General features: G+C 40.3%; 1 long non-coding RNA gene across 1 annotated transcript; it reads left to right on the top strand.

Moving 5' to 3' along the window:
* The first annotated feature begins 2,751 nt into the window (after positions 1 to 2,751).
* Positions 2,752 to 4,237, top strand: LOC112439554 (uncharacterized). The gene is made up of 3 exons (XR_004671222.3): positions 2,752 to 2,866; positions 3,845 to 3,926; positions 4,012 to 4,237. It is a non-coding gene; the product is annotated as an uncharacterized LOC112439554 (long non-coding RNA).
* The last annotated feature ends 5,970 nt before the right edge of the window (positions 4,238 to 10,207 follow it).

The following is a 10,207-nucleotide window of genomic DNA, read 5'->3' as shown; positions in this document are numbered from 1 at the left end:
ATCAATCATTAGAACCAGAAAAATACACTTTCTAAGACAATGTTTCCAGACTAGTCTGTTAGATTCCCTTCATCATGAGTATCTAGGGCTGCTTATTGAAAATACAGATTCCTGGGAATCACTTTCCCATACAATCTGTTTCAATTATCTGAGGTAAGGAACAGGGAGTTTGCATTATGAAACACACTAAGATTTAAGAATTACTGCTAAGAGTTAAGAAGCAGCCACTGTCATTTTGAAAATGTTAGTTCTTTGTGAATTCAGATTTAGAGTCTGGTTATATATGGGATTACATTCATATCACTCAAAACAAAGGTTGAGGGGCAGTCAGGATCATGATCAGGCACCAGTTGACCTTAGTAGTGATGGGAAACCCACTCCTCTGGGGGTCAGAGACATGGACACAGGAAAAGGCCCATGCAGCAGCTGGGCCATTTGCTCTGTTGTTTGTTTGTAAATTAACTAGACCAGCGGTGGGGTAAAATGCCCCCTTGTTCTTAACTGTGAGCTAAAGGGCATCTTCCAGCCAGAACTACTGTTAGGCTCAAAGGTTGGGTATGGGCAACAGGAAGGCCCAAAGACTCATTCACCACAGAAGCCATTTGGTAGAAATCGAGAGTTTATGAAGAAAGGAAATGAAAGCAGTGTCCTGATAAAATATTCTGAAGAAATATCAGAAAATGTGTATGCTCCGACCATCATGGTTCTAAAGGGAAATAAAGAGCCAGAGTGAAGTATAAAAGCTGAAACAAGGGGCATGTGCCTTGTTCAAACATTTGTTTATTGTTGAGGTCATCAGTCAGGAGCAATACTGCTGATAATTCTACGAAGAAGACAAGGGGACAGAGAAAGTACTTCTTATAGGAGTTGGAAAAAAATACAAATGTGAAAAAACAAAAGAGGAAAATCTGAGAGAGAGAACAAAGAAGAAATCTGGTTGCTTTGAGATTTCTTCTTCTTTTCTTTTTTTTTACAGATGCAACACTACCAGAAGTTGTCCAGAAAGAACTGTGACCCTATGTTTTAATTAAATAATTTTTCATCCAGTTTTTTTCTTTGCATATAAAGAAACAGAATCCTGACATCTGATTGAATTGTAAGCATCTTCCTGCATCCTGTATATCTGAGATAAAACTTCAAAGAATCAACTTAGATCAACTTAAGGTCACAAAGGATTACAAGGAAAAAATTTTAGAAAGGGGTCCCTAGATGCACTGAACGTATTTCTATTGAGACATTCCCCTTTCTAGGGGACTGAAAACATGCAGTTTACAGCTCCGGCTACAACCCTGAAGGTAAATATATGTTACTCTAGGGAGCAGTGAAGCATTTGGCAGAAGCCTGTTGGGTAAATGGCACTTCTTTAGGGCTGGAAGAGGTGCCAGCAGAGGCTACTGTCCCTGGAAATTTCCTTGTCCAGTACTCTAATATATGAGCATTCATCAGGTCCATTTGGAACTTGCTTAAAAATTTCTTGGCAAAAATTACGGTCGGTGGTGTCAACTGCTTTTACTTGTTATTTTATACCCTGAGGAGCAGCAGTTAGAACCACTACTTAGAGGGACCAGGCTGAAAACACATTTAAGTGAAACAAGCCATGACCAAGAGTATTAGCAAATACTCCTAGGAAATTCTGTGGAAAAATGGAGAACAGGGGCTAGCTCTGAAATCCCAGCAAATCTACATTCATGACTCAGTTCAGCTTCCCCCATCTTCCTTTTCTGATATCTAGGTGCAGTTATGACTGAAAAATAACATGATTGTGTTAAGAATCCTAAGGCATCTGCATCACACTGCAACCAGATCCAGACATTGTAAATTCCAAGATAGGCCAAATCAAGATTACACGCATTCCTAGATTTTCCTCTTCTTGTCTTCTTTCTGTCCCCACATTTTCACTTCTCCTTTAAATCAGTGTATCAAGACCTAGTTATAAACATCCGCCATATGCAGGTAGGCACCATATGGAGTCTCTGACCTCAGGGAAATTTAGAATGTACAAGGGAGGGCAAGAAATAAGAGAAAAGCAATGTGGAATATATAACCCTAGAGATGGCTCCAGGTGGTTAGCAAATGTGTTACTATGACTCCAAAGGAATTACAGATCAATGTGAAAGGAACTGCACTGCTCTCAAATTTATTGAACAAGAAGTGACTTGAAAAACCATGAAGAGGAGGTTAGACTTAGCTAGTTAGAAGGGACAAGAGAGAAGACAGTTTAGGTGATAAGTACAGAGTGAGCAGAGGAATGCCAGTAGGTCAAGCATTTATCCTCCCTTCCCTTCCTTCTCGTTACCCCAAACTTAATTTCCAAAGATGAATGGAAAATAATTGGAAACTGTTGCGGGGGGCGGGGTGAGGGTGTAATGGCTGAATGGGGAAAACCAATTTTTTGTCCTTGTATTCTGGAAAGCCCTCTTGAGTCTGTGTTATTCACTCTAGATTCTGAACTATTAAGTGCTATACAGCTCTGGCCTGGGACTAGGCCAAGAAAAGTAGCAACTCCACATTTTGGAGCAGGAATGAAATCTTACATAGGATATTAGATGGCTTTTAACTGAAAGCAACAGAAAACACAACTTAAAATGTCCTGAACAATAAAGGCCATGTATTATCTCATGTAATAAAAAGGGCAGAGGTTGGGAATATTCTCCAAGATTGGTTAAGAGAGTGACTGGACACCACCATGAAGACCTAGGTTCTCTCCAGGTCTTCTCTCTGCCATCCCCTGAACACATTACCTCTGTCCTCAGATTGGCTCTCCTGATGGTTGTGCGATGGCTGCAGCAGTTCCAGATGTCCCATCGAGACACAAAAAGATCCCAGATGGAAGATGCCATCTCCTCCTATGTGCCTCTTTTTAAGAGTAAGAAAAGAGCCAAACTCTAAAATATTTGAAGAGATTTATTCTGAGTCAAATGTGAGGACCATGACCTGTGACACAGACCCAGGAGGTTCTGAGAGTAGGTGCCCAAGGTGATTGGGCTTAAGCTTGGTTTTATATGTTTTAGGGAGACATAAGATATTAATCAACACATGTAAGACATACATTGGCTGGGTCCAGAACAGTGGGACAACTCGAAGTGGGGAGGCTTACAGGTCATAGTTGGATTCAAAAATTTTCTGACTGGCAATTGGTTGAAAAAGTTAAGCTATTATCTGAAGACCTGGAATCAACAGAAAGGAGTGTCTGGGTTAGGATAAGGGTTTGAGGGCCAAGGCTTTTGTCATGCAGATGAAGACTACAGGTAGCAGGCTTCAGAGAGAATAGATTATAAATGTTTCTTATGAGACTTAAAAATGTGCCAGACTCTTGGTAAAATCTCTCCTGGATCAGGGAAAAGACCTGGAAAGGGAAAGGGATTCTCTACAGAATGTAGATTTTCCTCCTGCAAATGGCTTTGCAGGGCCATTTCAAAATATGTCAAAGAAATGTATTTTGGGGTAATATACTTCAGTTTATCTCAGGGCCTGCTAGCTATCATGTTGGTATCTTTTGCTACAAAGAGTCTGTTTTGTCAGTCTTAAGGCCTCTATTTTAATGCTAATGCTGGTCCACACAGTGGTGTGCCTGAATTCCACAGGGAGGAGGGTATAATGAGGTATGTCCAACCCCCCTTCCCACCATGAGCTGAATTAGTTTTTCAGATTTCTCTGGAATGCCCTTGGCTGAGAAGGGGGTCCACCAGTTGGTTGGGGGGCTTAGGATTTTACTTTTGGTGTACAAAACCCATTCTCGTAAAGCCTCCAGCAGACATCTCGTGATATATTCTTGCTGAGATTGAATCTATGTCCCTTACAGGATTGCCATGATTGTTTCAGACTAATTAAAATTTACCTCCAGGTTACACAGGAGTGAGGAGGACCACCAAACCAAACTAAAACTAGGAGGAAAAGAAAAAGAAAAAGAAGAAAATGTCTGCTAGGTAGATGTGGTTTTAAAATCTGCCCACAAATTCTCTGATATTCCTCCCACTTCAAAAAGTTGAACAATGTCCCCTCTGCCCCCAGGTGCCATGCCACTCAAACAGCCAATGGAAAGGCCCACGTGGCGAGAACTAAGGCTTCCTGCCAACAGGCAAGTGAGGAAGCCCAGTCAGCTGCCTGCAGTCCTGACCCATGAAGAGCCTGACTGAAAGTGAATGAGCAACTCTGAGCTAGGACAACCCAGCAAGGCCCATCCTGAATTCCTGCCCACAAAAACTCTGAGACAGTAAATGTTCGTTGTTTTAAACCACTAAGTTTTGAAGTAATAGATTAATTAGGTAACCAATTGGGACTGCAGTATTCCTTCAGGGAACTTGAATAGTCATTCTGTATATGGAAATTGTACACATCTTAAAATTGCTGGACTAAAGTGAGAAGAGACTGTCTTGAGTCAACTGGATAAAGTGGGAAAAAAATTAATTTGGAAATCAATAGAATTCTGGCCTTGGCTTTGTCACTAAGAAACACTTATAAGTAATTTCACTTCTCTTGAAATTATGATCATTATCTATAACATAAAGGAACTGAGCTAAATGTTATCTGATGCCTCTTTAGGCTCTCAAACTCCATAGATTTATGAAATGCTTAAAATTCACTTTGTTTCACCCTAATTCAGAGCTTTGTTTCACTAGCTCTAGAATTAGATGCCTTGGGTTTAAATTGCAATTCAGTCACTTATTAAATAATTGTACTTGGATGAGTGATGTTGCCATTTTAAGCCTCAGTTTCCCCATAGATTCATTGAGAAGATCGAATAAGATGATGCAGATAAAGCTCTTAGTTTGTGGGGACACTTAGTAAGTGCTTAATACATACAGGCAGTTGTGTTATCTATGTTGTAGCAGCACATTTTGTAAAATAAAACAAAGTTGAAATCACAGATCTATATTTTTATGTACTCTGTTGACAGTTTAGAGCTTATTTGGCTTTTAACATTTTTATTATTATTTTGTTTATTTATCATTATTATTATTTTTTGAGACGGAGTCTTGCTCTGTCACCTAGGCTGGAGTACAGTGGCGTGGTCTCCGCTCACTGCAACCCCTGCCTTCCGAGTTCAAGCGATTCTCCTGCTTCAGCCTCTCCAGTAGCTGGGATTACAGGCACGCGCCACCAGGCCCGGCTAATTTTTGTATTTTTAGTAGAGACAGGGTTTCACCATGTTGGCCAGGCTGGTCTCGAACTCCTGACCTTGTGATCTGCCCGCCTCAGCCTCCCAAAGTGCTGGGATTATGAGCATGAGCCACTGCACCTGGCCTATTATCATTTTTTGAGATGGGGGTCTCTCTCCGTTGCTCAGGCTGAAGGACAGTAGCATGATCATTGTTCACTGTAACCTTGAGCTCATGGGCTCAAATAGTCCTCCCATCTCAGCCTCTTGAGTAGCTGGGACTACAGGTGCACAACACCATGCCTATCTTAACCTTTTAGATTTTTTATAGAGATGGGGTCTTACAATATTGCTCAGGGTGGTCTTAAACTCCTGGCCTCAAGTGATCCTTCCGCCTCAGCCTCCCAAAGTGCTGGGATTATAGGCATGAGCCACCATGCCCAGTTTGCTTTTATATAATCAGTATGTAAAGTGCATTTTATAGGGACTTGAAGCACACTTTTATAATTTTAAAAATTGTAGAAATTCATATGTGAAGTTTTGCCTTATAATGTATAGTTGGTCATACCCTGGATCAGGAAGCGAACCCCAAATTACAATCTCATTCCTACAAGAAGGTACAGTCTGCTGTATGAAGATCTATTTTTACATGTGTTTCTAGGAATGCTTTGCAGTGGAATTAGGTGGCCTAGACTTTCTTGATTCTCCTGCAGAGCGCAGCCTGCTGTAAATACTCCATTTTATTTGCTTAAGCTTGGTTTGTTTTTGTTTTTGCCTTTTTTTAGTGTAAGATAAATAGAAATCTAAGTCAGTTTCTGCTTGTGCCTAATGGTCTGTTCTTTAAAAATTGAGATCATTGTCCAACAGATGCTCAGATCTGGTTCGGCCTGTTTGGAAGTCTTTCTCTTCAGGTCTCTCTAACTCTTAGCAGTCCTCTGACAGGTTGCTGCCTTCCTCATTTACATCCATAATGCTAAGTTCCCTTTGGTCCAGGTCAGTATTCTGGGATGTTTCCAAAATCAATATCTGATGTTTCTATTTGCTCTGGCACCTGCCAGTTTACTTGGGTAGGCCTCCAGTGTGGAACAGAACTAGAATATTGTGAGTTATCCATTTTTCTGCTGTACAGCCAGGGTCACCTGAGGCTGTAGACTGACTCTCCAGCTGGAAATACAGAGTATTCTGGACAAATTCTTTGCCAATGGCCATGTGGTAGGCCTGGCGATTGAGAGTCAAAAGACTCCAATTTCCTGTGCTCTCAGGTTTTGAATTTTTAAATAAAGCATTGTTATGTGTGCTAAAATTTTAAAATATAAAGTAAGTTTTGTTGTTTCTTTTTTCTGTGATTTTTTGCTGCCATCTATTCCTTTATAGCCACAAAGCAGCTATTCGGAAGCCTATTGTTCTCCTGGCAGTCTTCATGGTATTACACTATAAATATTCCTGATTTACTTGATTGTAACCTGTATGAATTACTTAAACAAATTTACATCTTAAATCACCTTATCTTGTGACTGTTCTCTCTCTTCATTCTTCCTGATTTTGTGTAAGTTGATTAGGGTCCCCTTTTCTTGTTTTAGGTTTCCAGATTAGAATCCTGGTGTTTTACAATGGTATTTACATGGTTTGTTCTGCATTCCCTTCATTATTCTAGGTGCCGGCTTGCCTCAGGATCTGTACCTGCCTGTTTATTTTACATCCTTTACGTACCACTTCTTTTTTATCAAGCAAAATCATGCTTTTTATGGGGAAAAATACACTGTGCTTTATCAAAGTTGGAAACTTCCAACCCTGACATCTAGTCTCCTAAATTTAGAGTTCTATAGTTTTTAGAAAATTCAGAGGCAGACCTGTTTGTATAAGGAGTAAATCTATTTTCTGTAATGTTGAGGAAATTTAAAACTCTAGACCTTGAGATTTCCCTGTTACAATTTTCTTCAAATTTAACATTTGACGTAATGAACAGAGTGAAGAGGCAACCTAGTGAATGGAAAAAAAATTTCATATCATATATCTGATAAAGGGTCAATATCCAGAAGGTATACAGAAATCCTACAACTCAACAACAACACAGCAAAAAGTAACCCAAATAAAAATTGGCAAGGGACTTGAATAGACATTTCTTCAAAGATGATGTACAAATGGCTAACAAGCATATGAAAAGATACTCAACATTACTAATTCTTAGTCCATTTTCTGCTGCTGTAACAGAATATCCAGACTGGGTAATTACAAACAATAGACATTTATTTGCCTCACTGTTCTGGAGGCTGAGAAGTCCAAGGGCACTGGTATCTGATGAGGGTCATCCCATGGCAGAAGAACATGAGAGCAAAAAATACAAAGAGAAGAAATGTGGCCAAACTGATCCCTGTATCAGGAGCCCACTCCTGAAATAACTAACCCACTTCTGTGATAACAGCATTAATTCCTTTATAGGGCAGAGCCCTCATGACCTCTTAAAGGTCCTGCTTCTAAACACTGCTACAATGGCAATTAAATTTCAACATGAGTTTTGGAGGGGACTTTCGGTTCACAGCACTAATCATTAGGGAAATGCAAATTAAAACTACAGTAGATATTGCCTCATATCCATCAGGATGGTTACTATCAAAAGCCAACAAGCAAAACACTCTACATCCAGCAAATATCAAGTGTTGGTGAGGATATGGAGAAACTGGAACCCTTGTGCACTGTTGGTAGAAATATAAAATGGTGCAGCTGCTACGAAAAATAGTATGGCAGTTTCTCATAAAATTAAAAATAGAATTATCATATAATCCTGCAATTCCAATTCTGAGTGTATATCCAAAATAATTGAAAGCAACATCTCAAAGAGATATTTATACACTCATGTTTATAGCAGCACTGTTCACAATAGCCAAGAGGTGGAAGATGTCTGTCGGTAATTATTTTTCCCAATCACATTCATGATCACTTTTTTCATTTCTTCTAAGACTCTAATATCCATTTTTTAAGTAGGAACTTCAGGTCATTTGAAAAGCCAAATAGTAAGTATTGAAAAAACCAGACACTACAGTAAGGCCTGAAAGCTCCCACCATATTAAGCTAAAGCAGAAACATCGAGAGCAAAAGTTAGGGGTTGTGATGGTTGGGAGTTTTCTTTCCAAAGGAACACAGAGAGGCCAGGTGTGGTGGCTTGTGCCTGTAATCCCAGCACTTTGGGAGGCCAAGGCAGGAAGATCACTTGAGTCCAGGAGTCCGAGACCAGCCTGGGCAACATGGTGAAACCCTGTGTCTACAGAAAAAAAAAAACTTAACCAGGTATGATGGTGCATGCCTGTAGTCCCAGCTACTCAGGAGGCTGAGGCAGGAGGATTGATTGAGACCGGGAAGTTGAGGCTTCAGTGAGCCATGATTGCTCCACTGCACTCCAGCCTGGGTGACATAAGGAGACCCTATCTCAAAAGAAGAAAAAAAAAAGAAGGAAAAAAAAAAGCTGAGAGAAACAGTTGTCACCACACTCTAACCATTTGGGCCCAAAAGAACACACCCTAGGAAAAGGGAAAAGGTCAAGAGGGCTGGAGGTGAAAGCCACATTGAAAGGAACGGTGGAGATAGCTGCTTTTGGTCTCCTCTAAAGGTTCTAGTCTGTGTTTGAGAGAAGCATTGATAGACATGTGGACAAGAACCAAAGGGGTTTTAGGACTAATCAGATTACCACACCTTAGAAATGGCCACAGAAGCAGTCGCTGCACTGGCTGCCTCCCCTCCTGCTGGCACACAGTGGCTGCTTAAACTAAAAGCCGCCTGCTTCTGGCTCGTAGGGGCTCTACAAACAGGAGGAGCAGGTCCAAGGTGGCCTGGGGCTTCTGATGAAATTTAGGACAGACCTCGAGGTCTTTCCACTCTGTGTGTGTGTGTGTGTGTTTGGTGTGCACGCATGCATATGCACATGTGCATGCACACAGAGCTACCAAGAATGATGTTCTACCCCATGGACTCTGCCACCAGCCATTTCTCCTATTGCCAATAAATGCTTAGAAGCAGTTGTATCCCCCAATTCCACACCTCAGTTGGAAATACTGCTCCAATATAAGGGAGATGGACATCTCCACAATCCTTGCAGAAACCACCGTGAGAACGCCAATAAGAATCTGTTTCTACCTATTTAACCAAGTCCGTTTATAACAGGATAACTTCTGAGGCTTTTCAATTTTTATTTCATTATGGCAAGAACATTTAACATGAGATCTACCCTCTTAACAGATTTTTGAGTGTCCAATACAGTATTGTTAACCGTAGGCACAGTGTTGTACAGCAGATCTGTAGAATTTTTTCATCTTGCATAACTGAAACTTTATGCCCATTAATTATCAACTCCCATTTTTTCCTCTTTCCTGCCCCCAGCAACAACTGTTCTGCTCTCTTCACTTCTGAGTGTGACTTTTTTAGACACTTCATGTAAATGGAATCATGCAGTTTTGTCCTTCTGTGACTGGCTTATTTTGCTGGCAAAATGCCTTCCAGGTTTATCCATGTTGTCACATACGGCAGAATCTTCTTCTTTTTGAAGGTTGGATAATACTCACTACATGTATATACCACATTTTTATTATCCATTCATCTGGTGATGGACATTGAGGTTATTTCCGCATCTTGGCTATCTTGGATAGTGCTGCAATGAACATGGAAATGCAGACATCTCTTTGAGATCCTGATTTCAGTTCTTTTGGATTTATAGCCAGGAGTGAGATTCCTGGGTCATATGGTAATTCAATTTTTTAGTCTTGGAAGAAACTCCATGCTATTTTCCATGGCAGCTGCACCATTTTGCATTCCCACCAACAGTATTCAAGAGTTCCAGCTTCCCTACAACCTCACCAATATCTGTCATCTTTCGCCTTTTTTGATAATAGGTGTCATCTTTGTCTTTTTTGATAACAGGTATAAGTTGTTATATCCTTGTGTTTTTTATTTGCATTTCCCTGATGATTGCTAACATTGAAGATCTTTTCATATGCCTTTGGCCATTTAATCTTGTTCTTAGGCTTTTAAAAAATAAAATCAACTTCAACTTTTACTACTTTTACCACTGCCTCTCCCAGTTGATAATCTGATAAAAATTCAGCAGGAGACCCAGCTTGT

The sequence above is a fragment of the Pan paniscus genome, chromosome 3, assembly GCF_029289425.2.
Source record: "Pan paniscus chromosome 3, NHGRI_mPanPan1-v2.0_pri, whole genome shotgun sequence".
In the NCBI taxonomy this organism is placed as follows: Eukaryota; Metazoa; Chordata; class Mammalia; order Primates; family Hominidae; genus Pan; species Pan paniscus.
The sequence above is the reverse complement of the archived record's forward strand: the minus strand, read 5'-3'. Positions and strand labels throughout refer to the sequence as shown.